At 37.5% G+C, this 24,587-nt stretch overlaps 1 protein-coding gene and 1 long non-coding RNA gene across 3 annotated transcripts in view; both read right to left on the bottom strand.

Moving 5' to 3' along the window:
- Positions 1-24,587, bottom strand: part of LOC117929350 — a 43,714-nt gene that overhangs the window by 19,006 nt on the left and 121 nt on the right. The gene's annotated exons all lie outside the window — the stretch shown is intronic.
- Positions 19,086-24,585, bottom strand: LOC117929351. Of its 2 annotated transcripts, XR_004653742.1 has the most exons (3): positions 19,824-24,585; positions 19,491-19,553; positions 19,086-19,321 (listed from the first exon to the last, which is right to left on the bottom strand). It is a non-coding gene; the product is annotated as an uncharacterized LOC117929351 (long non-coding RNA). The 2 variants fall into 2 exon arrangements; XR_004653741.1 differs by lacking the exon at positions 19,491-19,553 and having other exon boundaries at positions 19,824-24,243.

Below are 24,587 nucleotides of genomic sequence, written 5' to 3'. Positions count from 1 at the left end.
GATTAGAACAAAAGTGAAGGCTCCAAGAAAAATGGAAGGATATACTAAAAAGATAAATGAGATTGGAGAATTTCTAATTGTAACATCTCTAACAAGGTTAGGAAATTGAGAATTGTTTCCCCAACCACAAATTTCCCCAAAAACAAATCCTTACCCCATCACCCACCATCAAGTATGTCAAGAGAAAACCTAAAAAACCCATGCAATGGCCTTCCATCAACAATGTCACAACTTGACTAGTATATTGGCATCCCAAAGATGCCCTATATGACCTTATGCCAAAGAGCAACACTTTCCCTAGGAAACCTTCAGATCTACTTCCCTAAGAGGGCTTTACTCCTCAAAGAAATTTTCCTAAACACCAAACCCTTTTGCACTTCAAGCTAGCACACTATGTCCCAACTAATGAGATTATATCTCTTAGCCTCTCTAACCCTAACCATAGAAAATCTCTTACATTTCCTTAATCTTAGTCCCCAATGATGATGGAATCTTGAAAGAGTTATATTTCCATCGAATGAAAAAAAAAAAGTTTTTTCTAACCATCTAATCTACGCAAAATTATATCAAAAATTGGATCCTCAAAGACACTAGTCTTTGGGTTCTATCCTAATGGGAGACCCAAAGAAGATAAAGGGTAATAAAGACTTTACATTCAAACATCAAAACCAATCTAGTAATCCAACTCATGTTGATAATAAACAGAGCGTTCTTGTCTAAGTTGATCTTAAATCCTAATATGCACCCAAAAACCAATAAGATTGGCTTAAGATTTTGCAAATCTTCCATTCAAGCTTTAGAAGAAAAGCCGGTGTCATCCAAAAATTGAAAATATGACATTGTAGTTCTACTCCTCATTAGATAGCTTTCTAAAATACCACTCTCTGCCACTCTTAACAGTATCCTACTTAAAACATCAATTGTAATGAATAAGGAAAAAGGATCCGTTTGTCTAAACCTCTGGTCGTTGGAGGGCTTTGAAAGTGAGATCTTGAAACTCCTCAACAGAATAAGGAAAAGAAGGGATTGTTCTGAGAGGGTCACCGGAAAAAAGAGAAAAGGTCAGAGACCTTCGAGATTTGATCATGAGTTAAAGAAACTTGAGTGGTCGGTGAATTATGGTGGAATTGAAGGGGATCGGGGCCATCAAGAATCTGTTAGATGAAGCTAAGAATTCTGTCGTGGAATGTACGGGGGGCAAACGACAGGGAAAAGAGAAAATTGATGAAGGATGTGATTAAATCATAGGAAGTCGACTTAGTGTGTCTACAAGAAACAAAAATCCAAGAGATGTCAAATGGTTTGGTCAAAAGCCTCGGGGTTGGAAGATGCTTGGAGTGGGGGGCTTTAAATTCCTGGGGGGCGACTAAGGGGGTTTTGGTGTTTTGGGATAACAGGGTATTGCAATTAGAGGAAATGGGAGTGGGCAAATTTACAATTTCTTGTCGATTTAAGAACTGTAAGGATGGTTTCTGTTGGTGTTTCTCAGGAGTTTATGGGCCCACAGTGAAAGTGGAGAGAGAAGAATTTTGGAGTGAGCTAGGGGCAATTAGAGGGTTATGGAATGAACCTTGGTACGTAGCAGGAGATTTCAACATGATTAGATTCCCCTCTGAGAAAAGCAGAGGTGGCCGTTTGTCCTAGGTGATGAGGAGATTTTCAGAGGTGGTTGAGGAGTTAGATTTAAGGGACTTGCCTCTTCAAGGGGGGGTGTTCACGTGGTGTGGAGGTCTCAATAATCGATTAAAGTCAAGAATTGATCGATTCCTTATTTATGAGGATTAGGAAGCTCATTTTTAAGGGGCCATCCAAACTGTTCTGGCTAGGCCAGTTTCTGATCATGCCCCGATTCTTCTAGATGGGGGAGGAATGAGGAGAGGGCCCACACCTTTTAGATTTGAGAACATGTGGTTGAAAAGTGAGGGCTTTAAAGAGGTGCTCAGACAATGGTGGGAGAGGATTCAAGTGAGCGGATCGGCTAGTTTCATCTTGATTGAAAAATTGAAGGCTTTATGTTTTTAAGAAGTTGGAATAAAGAGGTTTTTGGACAGATTGACTTCGAGAAGCAGAATGCGTGGAATTCAATAGATTACTAGGATAAGGAAGAGAGGGTTCGTTCTCTGTCAATAGAAAAACAAGAGGCTAGCAAGGAGGCAAGCCTTATTGGAAGTGGGCCTTATTGGAAGAAGTGTCATGGAGGCAAAAGTCTAGGGAAATCTGGCTGAAAGAGGGGGACAGAAATACCAAGTTTTTTCATAAAATGGCAAATGCTCACAGAAGGAGGAATCAACTTAATAGAATAAAGGTGAATGGAAGGTGTTTAACTGAGGAAAGGGAAATCAAAGAGGAGGTTGGCAAAAATTTCCAAGAGCTGTTAACAGATCCTGGTGATTGGAAGCCTAGTATAGATGGGTTAAATTTTGAGAGGCTGGAAGAGGTGGATGTGGAGAGGCTGGAGAAGCCTTTTTCAGAGGAGGAGGTTTTTGAAGTGCTGGTAGGCTATAACGGAGAGAAAGCACCAGGGCCGGATGGCTTCTCAATGACCTTTTGGCAGTTTGCTTGGGATTTTGTGAAGGAGGAGGTTATGAATTCGTTCAGACAGTTTCATGAAACAGGGAGATTTTTCATAAGCCTGAACGCAACCTTCGTAGTTTTGATTCCTAAGAAAGGGGGGGCTGAGGACTTGAAGGACTTTAGGCCAATAAGTTTGGTGGAAAGGCTTTATAAATGGTTAGCTAAGGTGTTGGCTAACAGGTTAAAAGGAGTATTAGCTAAAGTGATATCTTTGTCTCAAAATGCTTTTGTGGAGGGACGGTAGATTATGGACGCAGTTTTGATCGCTAATGAGGCAATAGATTCCATTTTGAAAAGTACTAGAGGGGCAATATTGTGCAAATTAGATATTGAGAAAGCCTATGACCATGTGGATTGGTCATTCCTATTAGTGGTATTGGGGAAAATGGGATTTGGAAGAAGGTGGTGTAATTGGATAAAGTGGTGTTTATCCACTGGCAGATTTTCAGTCTTGGTGAATGGCAGTCCAACGGGTTTTTTCCAGAGCTCAAGGGGCTTAAGGCAAGGAAACCCCCTTTCGCCTTATTTATTCGTAATAGTGATGGAGGCTTTTAGCTGTTTGATAAAAAGAGCAGTTGCTGGAGGTTTTTTGACGCCTTGTATGGTTCGGGGAAGAAGGGGTCCAGATTATACATTTATTGTTTGCTGATGACACGTTGGTTTTTTGTGAAGCTAAAGAGGATCAGTTAACACACTTGTGCTTGCTGTTAATGTGGTTTGAGGTCTTGTCAGGGTTAAAAGTGAATATGGAAAAAAGTGAACTAATCCCAATTGGTAGAGTTGAAAATGTGGGAGAGTTGGCGGATGAATTTGGATATAAAGTGGGAAATTTTCCATCCACCTATCTAGGAATGCCTTTGGGTGCCCTTTTTAAATCTATTGGTGTATATGATGGAATAGATGTAAGATTCAGAAAGAGATTGGCTATGTGGAAGCGACGGTACATCTCAAAAGGAGGAAGGATTACCTTAATTCGAAGTACGCTGTCCAACCTACTGATCTATTTCATGTCCATCTTCCAATTACCAAGGGCGGTTAGGATGAGATTGGAAAAGATACAAAGGGATTTTCTGTGGGAAGGTGGCACTCTCGAGCAGAAACCTCACTTAGTAAGGTGGCCGATTGTGTGTGAAGACAAAAGTATAAGAGGTCTAAGGGCTAAGAGCCTTGGTTCATTTAATAAGGCTCTCCTAGGCAAATGGGCATGGTGTTTTGCAAACAAAAAGAAGGGCCTCTAGAATCAGGTGATCAGAAGAAAGTACGGGGAGGAAAAAGGAGGATGGAGATCTTGTGAGATTAGGGAGGCATATGGAGTTGGTTTGTGGAAAGCTATAAATAAGGTGGGACAGCTTGTAACCCCTTTTTTTGGCTATGAGGTGGGGGATGGTAAGAATGTGAGGTTTTGGAAAAATAAGTGGTGTGGTACCAGCCCTTTAAACGAGGCTTTCCCTTCATTATTTGCCATAGCATCGTCAAAAGAGGCTTGAGTAAATGAAGTTTGGACAGCTGAGGGGGAAAGGAGGGGAAGTTGGACCCCTACTTTCAATAAGTCGTTTAATGATTGGGAGATGGAAGAAGTGGGAAGGTTACTTTGTTGCTTGGAAGGGAAGATGGTGAGGGTGGATGAGGAGGACAGGGTAAGATGGGTGGAATCAAATGATGGGGTTTTTTTCGGTAAAATCCTTGCATAGGGCAATGCAGCTGGTGTCTTATGCTTTGTTCCCTTCAAAGATTATTTGGATGTCCTGTGTTCAGCCCAAGATAAGCTTCTTTGCGTGGGAAGCTTCGTGGGATAGAGTTTTAACTTTGGACCGTTCGCAAAACATGAATTAGGCTTTGGCAAATAGGTGTTTTCTTTGCCAAAAGTGTGGGGAGTCAATTGACCACCTCCTCCTTCATTGTGAAAGAACAAGGGAGGTATGGACTTTGCTCCTCTCTTTTTTTGGAGTTTCTTGCGTTTTTCCGCTTTCGGTTAAGGAAACTCTCATAGGTTGGAGAGGCTCCTTTGTGGGAAAGAAGAGGAAGGTGGCGTGGCTTTTGGGACCGTTATACTTGTTTTGGGTTATTTGGAAGGCTAGGAATTCTATTGCTTTTGAGGACGATGTGTTGTCCATCCAAAAGTTGAAAATTTCTTTTGTGTATTTACTATGGTCGGAAACCAAATTGTGGATAAAAGATGGTCCTTCGACCTTAATAGATTTTATAGAATGGGTGTGCATGCGTTAAGGGAAGGGGTTTTTTGTGCTTTTTTGTGGCTTGGGTTCTTTTGTAAGGGGGTGAGTTGTTCTATACTATAACTATTTGAGTCGCTTCTTTAGCGCCTCTTTTGAATACACATATTACTTACTGATCAAAAAAAAAAAAATCACTAAGATTGCAAAGTTTATTGAAAACAAGCATCCATCAAGACCTCCAGTTTGTACTAAACCTTTTCCTTTCTGCATGATCAAAGAGACCCAATCTATATGATCATATAGACCTTTTCAAAATCAATCTTGAAGAGAACACCTTCCCCCTTATCGTCTTTTCTCATCCACCATTTCATTGGCTATCAGTATTGCATACAAAATTTGTCTCTCCTTGACAAAAGTTCCTTAAGAGAAATGAATGGTTTCATGAAGGACTCCTCAGATGCGAGCCTAGTCTAAAATCTGAAATTTTACTAGTTTAACTCTTTTTTGACATAAGTGTGATAAAGGTAGAATTGGTGCTTTTGCTTATTACCCCCACCTATTGTGAGACTATAAGGATACCCTTAAAAATCCTCCTTAATCACATTCCAGCACTCCTCAAACACAACAATGGTGAAACCATCAAGCCTAGTGCCTTTTCCTAGTCTAACTAAAAATGACTTTGTGAACTTCTTCAATCCAACCAAATAGCACTTTTTCCTAAGATAGGAGACCAATCCAACCTTTTTAGCCTTCAAGAACCCCTAAGGGGCTTGGGATATAATTTTTCAAAAAAACTGCACCATTTCCTATAAAATGCTAGCAAGATTATCTAAAGTTGCCTTTCTTCATTCACGTAGGACTTGATAAACTTCGTGTTTCTCTTTACACTAACCACCCTATGGAAATACTTAAAGAGTTGCAATCCCATTCTTTTACCCATCACACCCTAGATTTTTGCCTCCAATGTCTCTCTTCCCTTAACAACATGTTCTTCAAATCCCCCTTCCTTAAGGCACTAAGAGCTACAAGCTCAGAAGACAAATTCTCATCCTATTCACAAGCATCAGTGCTAACAATGTGTTTAAGAGTATTCACATTCCTCTTCTTTAAATTTATGAAAGATATTACATTCTCTCATTTTTTATTTGGCAAATTGTAGCCTTTTCCTGAATCTATAACCTTCCCACCCTTCACCCTGAGATTTTCTCCATCATAAGCTAAATCTTTCCTTGAACTCTGAGGAGAGCAACCACATGTTCCCAAAACCTAAAAGGATTTAGTCCCCACTTGAATGGATTTGTGTCTAAAACGATTAGGCAATGGTGAAATGAAAAACACCTTATTCCATCCTATATCCTCCACAACCTTTTGGATGTGTGTGTTTTGCATATATACTTCATCTTAGAAATAAAAAATTGATTCCTCACACCATGAAATGGTTTTTCATAAGCTAAGTGTTGGGATCCTCAATCATGTTGCTAATTTACAAGTGTCGATATCACTTTCTTTGACATCATTCTTCTCTCTTAATAGTACTCAATGGAGTTTGGCATTATAGACATGAAAGATAACTCTATAATTATATCACTTTCATGAGAAGCAAAATTGCTTATGCTTCCTTCTTAAGTTCTATTTAAAGTCAAAAATATGTTTACTAAAATCATATACACAAGTAGAAGCTCATATTGGACTTAAAATGAGCTTTTAGCTTCCAAGAAGACAATCCAAATAGGGCCTAATGTTATCAACCCCAAGTTCGATAAGATGAACACATGAAATGGAAATTTGAGAAATGATAGATGTGTTAATTCAGGAAATCTTCCAAGAGAAAAGATATTTATAGGAGGGGCTTAAACAATTGCATGGCTGAAGGTTAAAAAACATTGTACAACCCAAAAATGGCTTCAGTAAACTCAGGTAAAGAATCCATTATGAATGAAACCATCTGTTTTGGTTCCTACTGGGCTAAACAATCTGCCACATGATCTAGCTAAGTGTTGACACCAGAAAAAGGAGCATCTAGACTGGCAATAGTATTAATTAAGCAAAGCCATCCATTAAACTTCACAAACCTTTTCCCTTGACAATAGCAGAATCTTCCTCCACTTAGAGAGAGGATAGAGCCAAGGCCTTGACCTGAAACAAGCTCTGCAAAAAGTACATCGCTAGCCTCAATGACCAAACCCTCTCCAGCAGGCCTAGAAAAAGGTTTAAGCACTTTTCTAAAATGATCTTTGAGTACCTTTTTCATACCCTAGTTGTACTGATTTCCAATGTGAATGTTGCAGATACTGCTCTTGGTGAGTACCTTAAAAGAGCACGATTTCTCAAGAAAGTCTTCCCGATCCCCATACCTCAAAACTCCTTTGACCTACACAGTACATCCCAACTAATAAGATGGTCTTTCTTTGCCCTCCCCTACCCTTGACCAAAGGAAGTTCCTTTGCAATTTCTCAATCTTTGAGGCTATTGATACTAGGATCTTAAAAAGATAGAGGAAATAGCTAGGGATGTGAGATATGCATGATTGAATCAAGGTAATCCCCCCCCAGGGGACAAAAAGCCCTTTTCCACCCATCTAGCCTCCTTGAAATTCTAGATCCCAAAACCCTATCGTCCTTGGGTTCCCTCCTAAGGGAAGACCCAAATAAGATAAAGGCCACTCTAATACTCCACAATCAAGGAATGAAGTCAACCTAGATGACAACTCTTGGCTTATGTTAATACTAGAAAGGGTGTTCTTTTCTAAATTGATTTTCAACCTTGATAATTGCCCAAAGATCAAGAAGATTAGCTTGAGGTTTTACAAATGTTCCAGAGAGCCTTCAAAGAAGAAAATGGTGTAATCTGCAAACTATAACATAGACACTCTTGTCATATCCCTTCCCACAATGAATCCCTCAGTTAACCCACTTTCCTCCGCTCTAATCATCATCTTACTTAGGACATCTACTACAATGGTAAAAAGGAAAAGAGAGAGAGGGTCTCCTTATCTTAAACCTCTAGTGGCCTTATCCCAACCCTTTGCATTTCCATTAACTAGGATTGTCAAACTTGTTGAAGATAGATAACCCCTTATCCAAGCTCTCCAATTTGAGTTGAATTTCTTTTTTAGCAAATGGTCCAAAAATCCCTAATCCACATGGTCATAGGCCATCTCAAAATCAATTATAAAGACCACCCCTTCCTCCCCTAACCTCCTTTTCTCATCCACCATTTCATTGGCTATCAACACAACATAAAAAATTTGTCTCCTTTCAACAAAGGATCATTGGGATATAAAGATTGTTTCATGGAGAACTTTGCATAGACGCCTTGATAAGACTTTAGCTATTGTCTTATATAAACTTGAAACCAAGCTAATAGGTTTGAAAACTAAGATTTTAAAGTTTTGGCTGTTTTTGGGAACCAAAGCAATGAAAGTGGCATTAGTACTTTGATTTATTATCCCATTGCTATGGAACTTTAGAAACACCCTCATGAGGTCCTCTTTAATCACATCCCAACACTCTTGATACACCACAATAGTAAACCCATCAAGGTCAGGGGCCTTTTCCTTGCTCAATTGGAAAACTGCAAGATGTACCTCATCCTCAGAAAATGAACAGTCTAGCCAAGCTGCACTATCTCTAGAAATTGGAGACCAATCTAACCCTTCAACCCTTCAAGAATCACCATCGGGCTTTGAGTAGAGCTTCCTAAAAATATTAACTATCTCCTCTGAAATAATTTCAATGTTGCTCAAAGTAACTCCCTCCTCAGATTCCAAGAACTTTATGAATTTCTTGTTTCGCTTCACATTAACCACCCTATGAAAGAACTTAAGAGTTGCAATATCCTTTTATCCAATTGACTCTAGATTTTTGCCTCCAGTGGACCTCTTCCTTTAACAATATTTCATCTAAGTCCCATTTCCTTAAAGTCCTCACAAATAAAAGATCATGATTCAAATTCCTCTCCTGTTCAATTAGATCAATCCTAAAAATGTCCGAAAGAATGGAATTTTTCCTTTTTTTAAAATCTCCAAAACACACTTTATTCCATTCTTTCAACTTTGATTTAGCGAGCTTTAGTTTCCTCATAAATCTATAACCTTCCCATCCACCAACTTGACACTCTTGCCACCAAGATCTAAAACTTTCCTTAAAAACAGGATGGAGTAGCCACATATTCTCAAACCTAAAAGGAGTCATGCCCCACTTAAAAGGATTAGTATCCAAGCAAATTAGGCTATGATCTGAGATCCATCTAGGGAGCGCTCCTTGGAGACTTGGAGAGAAAAAATAATCTCACTCATTTGAGAACAAAAATCTTTCCAAGTTTTTGCAAAAATAGGAGCTTTTTGCATATTTGACCAAGTAAAAGCCACATTTCCAAGAGAGGGATCTATCAACTCACTCTCTCTTATAAACCCATCAAAACACCTCATGTTCAAGGTTAGCCTAGAAACATCCAGTCTCTCAAGATCCTCCTTGTTACATTGAAGCCCCCTCCTACACACCACTTAGGGAAAGTTAGACCAAAGAGGTCTTGTAGCTCCATCCAAAAATCCATCCTCCAATTAGGCTTATTTAGACCATAAACTAAGGTTAGCCAAAACGATCGATCCTTTTTCATCAGAATTCAACTTAACAGTCACTGAAAAAGACCCTAAAACCTTCTTTGTACAGTTGAACTTGTTTGAGTTCCAAATTATCACAATTCCCCTGAAAGCCTCTCAAACTGGAAGAGCAAGCTAATCTTTATTTCTACCTTTCCAAACACCACCCCACAAACCTCATGTCCCAAGTTTCTCTCTTTGTTTCATGAAGCATCACAATATCTGGTTCTTGAGAACTTCAAAAACCTTGACAATGGCTCTTTTCTTCTTAGACCTCAACCCTCTTGTATTCCAACTTATGATCTTCATGTAAACTGAAAGGAGCCTAACAAAAACCTAAACAAACCTAAGTTGCCCCAAGGGCTCCACACATTGTCTTATTCTTCCTTCTGGGATAAACCTTGTCCATAGGATTAACCCTCCTACTATCCTCTAACAAACCTTTCTCACTTTCGTTGACAATTCTGATCCTTAAACTCTCCAATACCAAATGCACCTTGACCATTTTACTAGGAGTGAGGCCCTCCACATGAAAACTTTCCAACAAAAGGGGTTTTGGAACTTGGGACAGACCTCTACTTAAGCCACCGTGCCCATTTGGGCTACTAAGTGGTGTCTTGAGGAAAGAACAATCTTTTGGCTTTTGGTTATTAACAACTCTAAGGGACTCCATGCCTACTGAAATAGTAACGCCAACATGAAGGCTAGACTCTACACCAAGAACGTTCACTTGGGATACAACCTAAGTAGCTAGGCTTAACTTTAAAGGGTCCAACAACACATGTCGACATTGAACTAGGGGAAAAGTAGAAGCAAAAGAGATGGAGAGAGAATTCAGAACAAAAGCCAAAGCCAAAGGTTGGCCCTTAACAAAGGTTTTTAAGTTAGGAAAACACACCTGACTTGACAAACCATAGTTCGAGAGCCCTTTGCCTCCCTCGGCCCCTTCAATGACTACTTGGGAAATTTTTTAGAGTGGAACTTGTCCACCCTGAATGATGACTAAGAAGCCTCATCCCTTTACTGGAGTTGCTTCGACTGAAATGACCCTCTTCTTTTTGCTCTTTGACACATAAACATTGCTCAACATCAAAATGACTTCACCCACTGCATTTCTCTATTCCATTTAAGATAATGGGTAGAACGATGTAGATTTTCTTTTCGTAACCGACACCTTTAGGCGTGGAGACCAACTTTTCGCTCGATGCATCATGACGTCTAGGGTTGCCCTTCTCTTAGACAATTCTTGTGAGAGTACGCCATAATGGATATCCATAGAACATGAAACTATGCCTTGAAATTTTGAGGATGAAGGCTCTGATGGTCCACCCATTGAAAACACAAATGAATGCCCTTCTTTCTAATTGGCTTGTTTGACGATTGTAGTGTTGAGAAGCCTAAGACCATCTTCTACAAATGGGTTCACTCCACTTTAGGCCAAAATCTTAGTCTGGGACTTTAAAGCAATAACTAAAGGCTTTGTGGGCTTGGATGGGCTTCCCGCCTTTAGGCACCTTTGTTTCTTTCTTAGGTCGTTCTCCTTTTTTAGAAGGGTTTGAATTTGAAAATGAGATAAAGGATTGAGAAAGTGACCTCCAGTTGCATCTCACTTTTCCTTTTAAGTCGCCCCATGCCCATTTTCTGGAGAATGCTTGGAAAAGACGCCTTCTCTTGCTAAATCAAACTCGCCTCTACTACGAGTTCCAATCCTCACAGGACCAATTTATGCTTCTTCCCCAATGACTGTGACTACAACCGTGAATGTCTAAGCTTTGTCTATCACCTCCAGTAGCACAGGCAACACCACATTTGGGTGCATCTCCACCCACATATTAACTTTTGACAAATCTGCAAGCTTCAGAGAAGCACGATCCACCTACATCACCTTCCCCCAACTTTTCAGAATATAACACAACTGGTTTTCATTCCACAAATGAAATGGGAGACCCCTTAATTCTATCCAACCCCTCCTGAATTTTCTCAGTACTACTGCATTTTCTCTAAGTGACCATCTCCTTGGAGAGACAAAACCTCCATTCGCTATCAACCTCCCTTGCTTTTGGAGCCACTTGACATTTTCAACAAAATCCACAAAAAAAAAAAAAAAAACAACCCTTATGTTTTAACATAAGGTTTATAGAAACCATTCCCTTCAAGCCCATCAACCTCGCAATAGCCTTCCCAACAGAAACCCATCCTTGAAATTTTCTTTGACTTTCACAAATTACAGCTCTAGCCCATCTTCCAACTAGCAATAAGGCTCCTTTCCTTAGACCCTCCTCTACAACGACATCTGCATAGGATCGATTCCCTCTGTAATATTTGATACACACCTATTTCTTTGCAATCACCTCCTTCAAAACACTTACAATATGGAAAGTAGACTCCACCACTGAAGATATCACCTTCCTTAGGGTTTCCCACCCACCACTTTTAATACCCTCAAGAACTACAAAAATAAAGATTTTTCTATTTGTAACAAATTCCGATATTTTGATGAATCTCTCTCTACTGTTGAAGCATGTCTCCAACAAATGAGTCCTCACCTTATCCTTGAACTTCCAAATGAAACCCATGGAAACCACCAATTCCACAACCTTCTTCAATTGCATTGACAACCAATCCATCTCCTCCTTTTCAAGACCCACCAGGAAAACATGATCTCGAGACCTCTCTGTTATTGTGATCTAAGTTCCCCCGTGAGAGCCTACAAACTTTACCTCAAAGGCCTTCTTCTCCACTTCGAAACTTTTCACCATCACTCTGGATTCTTAAAAAGAGTGAGATTTTTTTAGGAAGAAATTAACTTTGATAGCCTACTTTCTTTGTTCTTATTTATAACTGAGTGTATATAATACTAAATGTGATTGCTGAAAATAATAAGACTATTCCCATTTTTACTCTCTTCAACATGGTATCTAAGCATTGATTTTTTTAGCCTTCATTGCTGAAACCTAAATTTGTCTAAGTTCTCATTGGTCTTCATCGGTAAGTCTTAGATCTTTTTCTTGTTTTTGCTCTTTGTTGATCCTTCTTCACTTGAAACAAAGTCAGAAGTGTCTCAGAATAGTCCATTAGCAAAGGCCATGGGCGGTCAATCATGAACCTTAGCTCATGGTAGTAATCCTACTCTTCAGATTACCACAGAGAACTCAATGGACAAAACTTCCTTGAGCATAGTGGAAAATTGGGTACTTGCTCGTTACTATGAAGGAACCAAAATCTATAGATCCAGATTTTGAATCATGAGATGTAGAAAACTCCATGATCATGCTTTGATTGTTGAATTCTATGCAATTAGAGATCAGTAAGACTGGTTTCTCTCAATAGCCATGGAGGTTTGGGATTCAAAGATATTCAAATGTGGGGAATATTGCCCAGATTTATGATTGCGAAGTAAGATCCATGACACAAAACAGAGGGAATCTTCAGTGACAGCATACAACAACAAACTTCAAACTCTAGGGCAGGAGCTTGTCTATTATCAACACTTTGAAATGGAATCTGCTGAAGACCCTTCAAAGCTAAGCAAGAAAGGATATTTGCACCTTATCTCAGAGTTGGACCAGGTTAGGGCCGAAATCCTTGATTTAGCTCCCCTTCTATCTCTAGGAGAAGTCTATGCATGTGTTCATAATGAAGAAAGTAGAAGGGCAATCATGTTAGGGCCTCCCTTACCATTCAAGAAAACTCGCTTGCTGGATCATGTAATTTTGGGTCAAGGAAGAACAAAGATAAAGACTGGTGTGTGATCATTGCAATAAGCCAGGACACACTAAGGAGACTTGCTACAACTTGCATGGAAACCACAATTTGGAGCAAATAGAAACAAACCAGCTAATAGCAATAGCAAAATCACCAAAGGAGTTGCCACAGAGGCTGCATTTGATGAAAAACCAGCTGCTGCCTCCACTTCTGTAAGGCCTATTTTCACCAAGGAACAACTAGACCTCTTGTACAAATGTATAAGGAAATTTGAGGTTCCTTTCTCCTCTTCTTGTACATATGCACAGTCAAGTAAAATCATACAGCCCTTAGTTTTTTTCTCTTCTTCAAGTTCCTGGATCATTGATTTAGGGGCCACTGATCACATGACAAATGAGTCAACTTTGTTCTCAACTTATGCCCCTTGTTCGCGAAAAGAAAGATCGCTAATGGGTCTCTAACACCTATTAGTGGTAAAGGTTTGACTGTTCTTCATGTGCCTAATTTCGCATGTAACTTGTTGTCCATCATTAAATTAACAAAGTCCAAGAATTGTTCAATATCATTCTTTCACAATTGTTATGCTTTTAGGACCTAATTATAGGAAGATGATTGCCATGGTGAAGAGAGAGAGGGATTTTACTACTTGGAGCCAAAGGTGAATGGTGATATGAAAGTTTGTCAAACAAGGAGTTGTGGGGATCAAGAGGAAGAGGTTTGGTTACTTCGTCAAAGACTTGGTCATCCCAATTTTTATGTCATTAAAGGCATTGTACCCCAAAATGTTCTCAAACCTAGACCCTTCTATGTTTAAATATGAGGTTTGTGAGTGGTTAAAATACCACCCAATGTCCTCTTCTCCATAAATAAGAGATTTGAAACTCCTTTCTCTATGGTGCACAGTGATGTTTAGGGTCCTTCAAGAGAAAAATGTCTTTCAAGATTCAAGTGGTTTATTAGTTCCATGGATGGTTCATGGTTGTACCCATGTTTCATGGATCTATTTCCTCAAGGATAAATCCGATGCAGCCACCACCTTCAGGCAATTCTATAACATTATTGAAAACCAATTTCATACAAAATTGCAAGTGTTGAGATCTAATAATTGGGTGGGGGAGGGAATATCTCAACAACACCTTGGGTTCATATTTTGCTAACAAATGGGATCGTGCATCAAACTTCTTATGCAGGTACACCCTAACAAAATGGATGGAAGAAAGAAAAAATAGGCACTTATTAGAGGAGCCAAAGTAATGATTTTTTCTAGAAATGTCCCTATGCAATTCTTTTTTTTTTTTATTGGAAACAACACAAAGATATATTGATAGAAAAAAGAAGTACAATAAGAAGGATGAGAAATCCTCCCGCTAAAGACAACTAAATTACAGGAAAATACACAGAAAACAAACGAACTCTCTATAAAGGACCATTCCTTATGGAGTACACACCGCTAACCAACCAAGTTGTAACACATTAAGGGGAGTCCCCTTAAACGCCTTGGAACAGAAAGCCCAAAGAGAAGCAAGGAAAACAATAGAGTCCCAAAGAAACTCTGAATTTCTTGCTTTATCCTCGAAAATCCTTGCGTTTCTTTCTGAATTCCTATGCAATTCTTACAGCTCCATACCTTATAAATCGAATGCCTTTAGAGATTCTGAATTCCCAAACCCCTATTAACACCTTGAAACATTATGTCTCCCATTCACATATCATTAGATCTCTTTCACCAAGAATATTTGGGTGTGTTGTTTTTTTTTCATATCCACAATATAAATAGGCTGAAACTTGATCTTAAAGCTCTAAAGTGCATTTTCTTGGAATTTTCTCCTATTCAAAAAGGATACAAGTGCTACCATCCTCCTACTAAAAGGAAGCATGTCTCTATGGATATTAATTTCTTCGAAGATTAAGCATATCCAACAGCTGATCTTTAGGGTGACCAGAGTTATAATAAAGATCAGTTATGGAAGACAACTAGCCCCCTTCCTCTTCCAATCCTAAATGATACCAACAAGTGTTTTGACCAAAGCAATAGCTAGGTTATGAACAGAAGTTTGCAGAAGGAAATGAGTCAGAAAATCAAGTTGAGGCTGAGGAAAATGGAGCTGCAAATATTCCAGCAGCTGGTAATAGACCAGATTTGTTGGTTTACTCAAGGAAGAAGCAGTAGAAGTAAAAGATGACATCTCTCTCACACACAAGTCATTAATCCCGAAATTAGGTAATTCTGACTCTCTTGCCTCTCCTTTATCCAATCCAATGTGTAATATAGACTTGAATATTCCTAAAACCATTAGAAAAGGAGTGAGAACCTACACTAAATATCCTTTCTCAAATTTCATGTCTTTCCATAGACTTAGTTCAAATTATAAAGCTTTTACAACTAAATTGTCCTCTGATTTTGTCCTAAAAAATGTATCATATGCCCCAAAAGACCCTAGGTGGAAAGAGGCTATAATAAGAGCTTTCCATAAGAATTATACATGGGAAAATGTGGATTTGTTTAGGGGAAAAAAACAATAGTATGTAAATGGCCACCATTAAGTGAGACAAAGCTAGATTAGTAACCGAAGGGTATACATAAACCTATGACATTGACTATCAAGAAATCTTAGCACCCATTGCAAAAATTAATTCCATTAGGGTTCTCTAATCTTGGACAGAAAATTTAGATTGTTGACCACAACAATTTGATGTTAAGAATGTTTTTTTGGTAAGGCACCTTTGAAGAGGAGGTTTATATTGATTTGCCACCCGGTTTTGAAGACAACTCAAATGATGGGAAGGTTTGTAAGCTGAAAAAAATCTTTGTATCGGTTGAAACAATATCCTAAAGCATGGTTTGATAGGTTCACTAAGTCTATTCTTAAATTTAAGTATTGCCAAAGCCAAGAGGATGACACCCTGTTCATTAAACACTCTTCACACAAGAAAGTAATTACATTTATGGTCTATGAAGATAATTTTTTTTTTTTATAAAAGAGCGCAAATATATTAAAGGGCGAAAAGCCACAAAGCATACAGGAAGTATACACAGCAGCCTAAAAACAAAAAACACTTGAGCAAACAACCTCACCAACTCTTAAGGACCCGCAAGCCATTCCATAAAGGCCTAAAAGTGAAGAGGACTCCTCTCCCATATACACCCTAGCCCAACTCCACATATTACATACAAAAGAATTTTTCAGTTTTTTAAGATGATATAATTGTAACATGCAATGATGTGGAAGAAATGAAGAATCTAAAAAATCTTTTGGCAAAGGAAATTGAAATTAAAGACTTGAGAGCCTTAAGATACTTTCTTGGAATGGAAGTGGCAAGGTACAACAAAGGAATATTTTGTTTCACAAAGGAAATATGTTCTGGATATGCTCAATGAGACCAAAATGATGAGTTGTAAACCCACAGATATTCCTATTGACCCAAATCATAAATTAAGAGCTATCATTGAGGGATTGCCATTGGAAATTGGGATATACCAAAGAGTGATTGGAAAGTTAATCAACCTTTATCACACAAGGCCTGATATAGCCTACGTTGTGAGCTTGGTAAATCAATTCATGCATTCACCCTTAGGGTGTCACATGGAGGTTTTTCAAAGCATTCTAAGATACCTTAAGTTTACACTAGGAAAGGGTTTATTGCAAATTGAGCAGGTCCATCACAAATGATAGGTCAATCTCAGGTTATTGCAAATTTGTGGGAGGAAATTTAGCACTTAAAGCTCGAAGAATACATTTGAGAAAACAAAAAAAAGCAAGCTATAACCACAAGCCCAATCTAACACTTAAAGCTCAATCACTCGATAAAATCTATCACAGATAATGGACTAGCTTGACCATCAACTATAAGATAGCCCTAAGACCACATGTATGGATTAGATATAAGGGAGTTCTTAAGAGATTGACTAGTGCATTGCACCCCTTCAAAAGTTAATGGGTTGCATTCCTTCCAGATTGTCTAGAAGAGGCAAAAAGGAGTTACTCTCCAAGCCTTTCTTCTCTTCTTGCCTACAAAGCTCCCATACCAACCCTATAACAAATTCCTCACCAAATATGGGAGAACGAAATGCCAACTAAGAAGAACAATAAGTGTCAAAGTCCTTTGCTTTCCCATAATGGATGAGTAAATGGTCTTCTCATTCTTTTGCATCTTTAAACATAACAATAACCTCCTAAAAACATCCTCTCCTTCTAAGCTGGTCTATGGTGAGAATCCTTCCCCAAGCCGCTTCCCATGGTGAGAATCCTTCCCTAAGCTGCTTCCCATGAAAAAAAATCCCACTTTGGAAGGAGCCCAAGAGCCCCAAACTAACTTTGAGGGGGCTAACACTTCATTCTCCAATTCCAAGGTGGAGTAAAAAGACTTCATCGAGAATTCCCCACTTTTGCTAGCCTTCCAAACCATCTTGTCCTCCTCTCCACTACTTCTTCCTAATACACATAGCTTCCCAAGAAACTCCTTGACATTATCCATCTCCCAATCTTTAAAATGTCTTAAGATGCACAAGTTCCACATGAATAAGGCAACAATAAGCATTGCACATAATCCACTACAACATAAAAAGACCAAGCACATTGAAGTTTTTTTTTTGATCAGAAACGAAGAAGATTATATACCAAGCACATTGAAGTTGACCAACATTTATTGAGGAAAAACATCTAGAGTGGACAAATTTGCACTCTTTATTCCAACAAAGAAGAAATCGGTTGATATCTTCACAAAGTGAGCAAGTTGGGAATGAAAATTATCTTCAAACCAGCTTGAGTGAGAGTCAGAATATTATTTTCAGCTTGAGTGATTTGTTTCCTTGCATATTGATTTATTTCATTGAATTCTTCTTTCCATTTATATATAGCAATTGTTGAATAATTTGTTTAGGAAGCATAGATTAGGAAGCATTCTTAGGAAGAGATTAACTTTGACAGTCTTGTTTCTTATTTCTTGTTTATAACTGAGTGTATATAATACCAAATATAATTGCTGAAAATAAAAGTATAAGTATTCCAATATTTACTCTCTCCAACACCCTTATCTCCTTCTATTCGCATCTAACATATACCCCAAAATCCCTAACAGGGATGATTATCAGAAAATTATCACCAGTAGAAAAAGGAATATTCTAGTGCTGTTTTGCCACAGTTCTGATGGAACCATTTGAGAATAGAACAATTCATAAAAACATCCAATGAAATGTTGAAAAAACTCTAAAAAGAATACATAAATTGGAGATCTTTATCAGAATACAGTGGATCTAAAGGCAAATGGCATTAAACCAGCCACAGAGAGAGAGAGAAAAAGCAAAGGAAGTTTTTAAAACCAATCAAAGAAGGCAAATGTCTCCTGTCAAAGAGAACATTAATTCATTGTATTCCTCCATCCACCTAACTCCTACCGTAAGCAGCAGGCTTTCAATAGGTGATTTAGATTCATTCTACTCATTTTACACCAGAATATTAGTAGGAATTTTTCATAACACAGGTTTAGGATCAATGACTTTGTCATAATTGCTTCATTGGATAAGAAATAGAGGTTTATTGCCATTGTTCAAGCAACTGATTTCAGTAATAAGAGCATAAGGTCACACCAAACGTCCACATAATAAGGAACATTCAAAGAGCGAACAATTGCAGAATCCTCTAGTCCCAATCAAATAGCATATAGAGATTCCGTCAGCATATTACTGTACCTCACTTCAGAATTTCCACAAGCTGCAACAATAATTTGAGGCCTTCTCAATTCCAAAAAATAAAGGACTCAAGCAATTGATTGCCTTGAATACATAGAAGCACACGAGATGCTTTTGGGAAAAAGATGTACAAGGCCTTAAATAAACTTTATTTGGAAGGAAAAAAATACCATCTAGGCCTTACCACTAGAACCATGATATGATTGTATCCTCATTGCATTCTCTCAATAGTGGAAGGCTAGAGTACTTGGTGTACTAGATAGTACGCATCTATTTACCTTGATTATTTCAGAGGATGTAACATCCTTGGAATAAAAGGCACCTTGCAAGATAAACACAATAGTTACAAAAAAAAAAATCTCCATTTTCATTATGAATTTCAATGTAAACAACAAATTCTATGACTTTTCTTCAGTTTCAATAAAGAAACTTCTAGGAGTCACTACAATTTTCTCTCTCAACACAAAGGCTGATTACTAAAATAGAATTGCATCTGTTTGTATACAATGAATCTTGATAATTACACAGGTTTTTGGAAATGGAAACCCTTTCTCCTGTCGCTCAGAGAGACCAAAGTGCCTGCAATGCAATATCATTTTGTAATTCAGATGAACACTGAAATGAAGGCATAGCTATCTGCCAAATCATGGGTGTCCTATAAATGGCTAGTGACTAACTCGTACCTTCTAGAAATAAACAAATGAATTCCTAAACAAAAAAAAAAAAAAAAGAATAAAAAGGAAAGAACCTGCTAAGGTTAAAAAAACAAGTAACTGCTTAAACCTCAATGATTCAGCCTGATTTGAAAGCTCTGTAGCAACTTCAGAGGAAGAAATTAGGATCTATGAAATAAATGAATTTTTTTTTTGATAGGTAAAGCTAATGAGAATTTTCTTTCGGTTGTGAAGTAAATGAAGAAAAATCTTATAGTAAGTCACTTGATAAGGATAACAAAAGGCAGTTAGAAAAAGGACAAAAAAAATTTTTGATAGGAAGAAAAAGGAGAAATGGAATTAGTAAATGAATCTCCAAGGAAACTTGTCAAAGGAACAAGATGATTGGCAAACAAATTCTCGCTCACCTTACTTGCTGGGGGAACTACAGGACTTTCAAACCAAATGATGTTTGAATATATCTCTCAAAGAGAAGATATTTGTAGGCCAGAAAATATATTCCATCAACATCCCTGAACCTGCATTAAGGAAACCAGCTAAACCTATACTAGCCACTCACCAGTAGTTTTTGAAAACTATAAATGAACCATATATGATGCTGGTAATAAATCTCAAGCAGAAATACATAGGCTGGAAAGACATACCATCAACCTGAGCCTGCATTTTGGAAACCAGCTAAATCTACAAGAGAACAAGGAAATCCATGTCTTTGTAGACATTGAAAAGATACTAGGCATGACATTGAGACACCATGATTTAAAGAAATCCGTGAACCATTAAATTAAAAAAGGTCTCAACCCCACAGAAAATATATTAAGTTTTTGGATACTTACATATGTCAACCAGATCACTTGACATGGAGACTTTAAGCAAGTTTTTTCTTTTCCAATGTTCTCTGGTGTGGTGCTTGTATACATTGTGTGTGCTTGGTTATGCCCCCTTTTGCTAGGCATTTTTAATTTATCTTTATTTGACCTATCCAAAAAAGGAAAAAAAAAATTGCTTTTCCAAAAGAAACTACATAAGACCCTGCTGGCTGTAAATGACCAGTTTCAATTACTAAACCAGTCCTGCAGAGTCATCAGTATGTAGGTTACTAGTTGTGAAAATTATTAATTGATTTTTTTTTTTTTTCTGATGTTAGTTCATCAAGAAATAATGTCCATCAAGCAACCAGCCATTTGCAGCTTCAGGAGGAATACACCAATAAGAGTAAAAAAATCTAAGGGCTGTTCAGTCCAGGTGAAAAACACGTAATCCACAGATGCTTTTCCTAGATTGCTATCCTCAAAATAACGTCTTGCTGCAAGGAAACAAGGAGAAACCCCAACAAACCATTCAGCCAACCTCAACTCCATGGAGTATAAAAGATAACGTGGACACAATAAATTGTATGTGAAAAGAATGAGACAAATAATTCAGTCAGAAAGAAGAGAAATACTTCACTATCTAAATTTTTTGCCTTCCAAGGCTGAGATGGTATAACCTGGTGATCTGAGGCAGTAAGCTTAAAGGGGATTCAGAATCCTGAAAGAAAAATCACATGTATTGTGGACCAGGAAGTTCAACATAGTGCCTGCAATACCATTAATACCTTACCTAAGGACTACAAAAAGGAAATCAGAAATTAGAGGGATTGATCAGTAATTAGAAAATCAAGATTTTCCCATGTAGATATCAAAATACTTGCTCAAAATGAAAAGGATGCTCTTACCAAGAAAAATGAATTTGAGCTGTGAATTGTCTAAGTGGTGCTATGAAAAAGCAATAAGGAGTCAAAACTATGAAACATATGGGGATAAACTGTGGGGAACTTAGTGAACAGGGACTGCCTGAGGCACTAAGCAAGCAGTCTAAACTGCATGTTATATGGATATAAAAAGTCTTTAAGAGAGAGGACTAAATGGGCTAAGGGAACCAGATATTCTACCAGCTTCTCTCACTTGAAAGAAAAAAGGGATCCTCCATTTTTTTTTTCAGTTACAACATGACAACAATAGTGAGGCCATAACACAGAGAAGAAACATCTTCACTGCTGAACCTGCATACTCACTAAAAGGAACAAAGCCTAATAACATCTAACTAGATCCTGTGAGTCTTAGTTACTTCAAGTGTCCAGCATGCTGTAGACAGTTTTTCTTTTTATAAGATTCAATATTCATACTGGAAAACAAAAAAGGTTAGGAGAAGGGGGGTGGGGTGGAAAGAAAGAAATAGGATAGCGTTCAACAATGAAGAGTTTTCAATGCATAGGTTGAAGTATTCTTTTGTGTGTAGTTTATGGTCTTGGACAAAGTCGTATATAGATGCTGGCCCTTTATCTTTAATCGACTTTTTTGATTGGTTGGGCTCTAGGTGAGGGCGGGTGAGGCTTTTGTTTTCCCTCCTGTTTTGCTCTTTTTAGCCTTTTTTGCACCTACTGTATACTTCTTGTATGCCTTGGGTTGCCCTCGCTTCCTTTTTCTAATTAATATATTCTCTTCTGTGTTTACCCATCAAAAAAAAAAGATGGAGGGGTGTTGTGGAGAGAGAGAGAGAGTACACAGAAATTATTAAACGGGTCAAAGTACAATATTTTGCAAGGAATTCGATCTCTGAATAAGAAACTTCAGATCCCCAAAAAAAAAAAAAAAAAGAAAAGCAAAAACTAAGGCTATTTAAGAGATCGATTACTTCATTCCAAAGATTGGAGAACTTCCAAGCACGAACTGTGCATTCTCTAACTTGCTTCCCCATTCTGTGACACTGCCTTAATAACAATTAAAAAAAGAGAAAAAATAAACAAGTAGAGAAATAAAGAAATCTGACCTTCCAGCTTTTCTCAAACCAATACAAGAGTTTAATCTTTACACGATCAGCTTGTCCCACACTAAGGCTTCGAAGGGGGTGAAACTGATCTTTCTTCCTGGATCTCTCAGGAAAACTCTTATGCCCAAATGCCTGAGTTCCCCCCATGAACCCAGCGCACACAACATAAAACCCTCCTATGAAGAATGATTGAGAAGGTCCTTAAGAGGAGGCAGCCAAGATCAAATAGAAGGACAATAATGAGGGTTAGGCAAAGCAGCAGCCTTTCAATCTCTTAAGATAAAGGACAACTTTATTTCAGGTAAGACTTATGAAATCAGATATCAAATGATGACAACAAAGTCAACTCTTTCTTTGTAGAACCAGCACTCTCATTCTCATCCTCAAAGATCCTTGTATGCCTATCTTGTTCCTATATCCCCCAATTCACCAAAGGGAGGCTAACCAAGTTCATTTTATAACAATCTTCCCTGCAAGGCTCTGTAATCTGATAGCGATAAGACCCCACATAAGAAAACCTCCAAAAGAAAAACTAGATAATACTTAGAAGAATTTGAAAAATGAACATGGAAAAAGACAACCCACAATAAGAAATAGGATGATGGACTCATTCACATTCCTCTGGTGAACATTACATAAGCATGAAAATATTGTCCATACATTTTCATTTTTTATACAAAACACTGTAACAGCTTCCAAGATTAAATTATTGTGTCAATAGATTGCTTCATAGAAAACGCCCACCAGCTATGATCATCTATAACGATCATCCCCTCCACTCTAGCTCAATAAAAAATAATTTATAGTAACAAACTGCTTTATTGAAAATTTATCCACATAAATTAATGTACAAGAAATATGTTTCACAAATAATAATATCAATCGATAACAATTTTAAAATATTCAAAGATATCCTGAAAAACAGCCTGTGTGGTCCATTAAATTAGTAAATTTGTCTAGAAAATGGATAGGAAGTGCAATTTGAGAACCCAAACTAGAACTCTCCACCAGAAGTTTAGTAACTTACTGTCAGAGTGCAAATTTCATTCAAGGAAAACCAAGCTTTCAGAGTGTAAAGTTTACTGAAGAAAAATTCCATCAAACTTCAATTAACTGCCCCTCCAAGGCCCCATTCCAGCGCTGGAAGCTCCAGTTTTAAGAGTCATCAAAACCGACAGGCCTAGGGAAAGCAAAAACAAGGGAACCCATTGCTTCTTTATACAGACCACCAAAACCAACATCCCCCAGGATTACCAAGGAAGCACCCAAAGAACAGAAAATAAGACAATAGCTTGACAGTAATTAAATAGGCCTCCTCATGCATGTTTAAGCATATTCTCCCATCTCTTTATCTAATACAAAGCTTCTTTCACAATACATATAGCTTTCAAATGTTAACAACAAAAAGAAAATCCAACCCTCTATCTCAAATTACTGAATAGTATCACTTGCTTTTGAATTGTTTCCTCAGGCTTCATCCTCATACCCTTTTTTTTTCTGCAATGGTTGAATCCCTTTATTTTTCATTAGAGTTCCAATAATAACTCAACCCAAAAAGATGTTACTTGCCAAATGCATTAGGAAAGGTGGAAATTAAAAATTGATCATGAGTCCATAACTTAGATTAAGTGCTGTAATCCGATAGCTATTGTGAATTTGAAAATTTTGGACTGATTTACAGGATAGTCAAGTTAGATAATACACAAAATAAAATAAATTTATAGAATGCTTTAAATTACAGAGCACAGCATCTTCTGTATCTTTTTTTTTTTTATCAGTTACATAAGATACATAAGAAAATGCATCAAAATTTCTTAATTAAACTCATTAAATTTAAAGAAAATGCAATCAAACTATGAGACAAGTAATATCACTCCTAAAAGCCACTATTTTGCTATCACAAACAAAAGGAAAATAAAAATAAAAATCATAACCACGCTAACAACAAAAATAATAATAATAATAATAATATTAAGAAGAAGGATCATAACAATAAGTTAAAACAAATAATAATTATAACAACAAGATCAACCAAAGTATTTCCAAATATACCTCTTCCAAAAAAAAAAGAACACTTTTTGTATCCAAATCAAATTATTGATAAATCCCTTGCCAACACAAATTTTAGAAGAATACAGACTGATAATGAAATTCAAACAGAAACGCAAATAATTAAAGATTAATCAGTAATAATAATTTAACAAAATTAAGAAAAATAAAAAAACTGAACCGATTAAATTAAGAAAAAGAGAAAAACTGGACCGATTAAATAAAGAAAAAAGAGAAAACTATGAAAGATCATGTGAATATAGTACATTGATTAACATATAATGATATGAGGAAGGCAGATTATAGCGGAAACC

This window comes from Vitis riparia, chromosome 13 (genome assembly GCF_004353265.1).
Source record: "Vitis riparia cultivar Riparia Gloire de Montpellier isolate 1030 chromosome 13, EGFV_Vit.rip_1.0, whole genome shotgun sequence".
NCBI lineage: Eukaryota > Viridiplantae > Streptophyta > Magnoliopsida > Vitales > Vitaceae > Vitis > Vitis riparia.
Note: the sequence above shows the minus strand (reverse complement) of the source record. Positions and strands in the feature narration are given on the sequence as shown.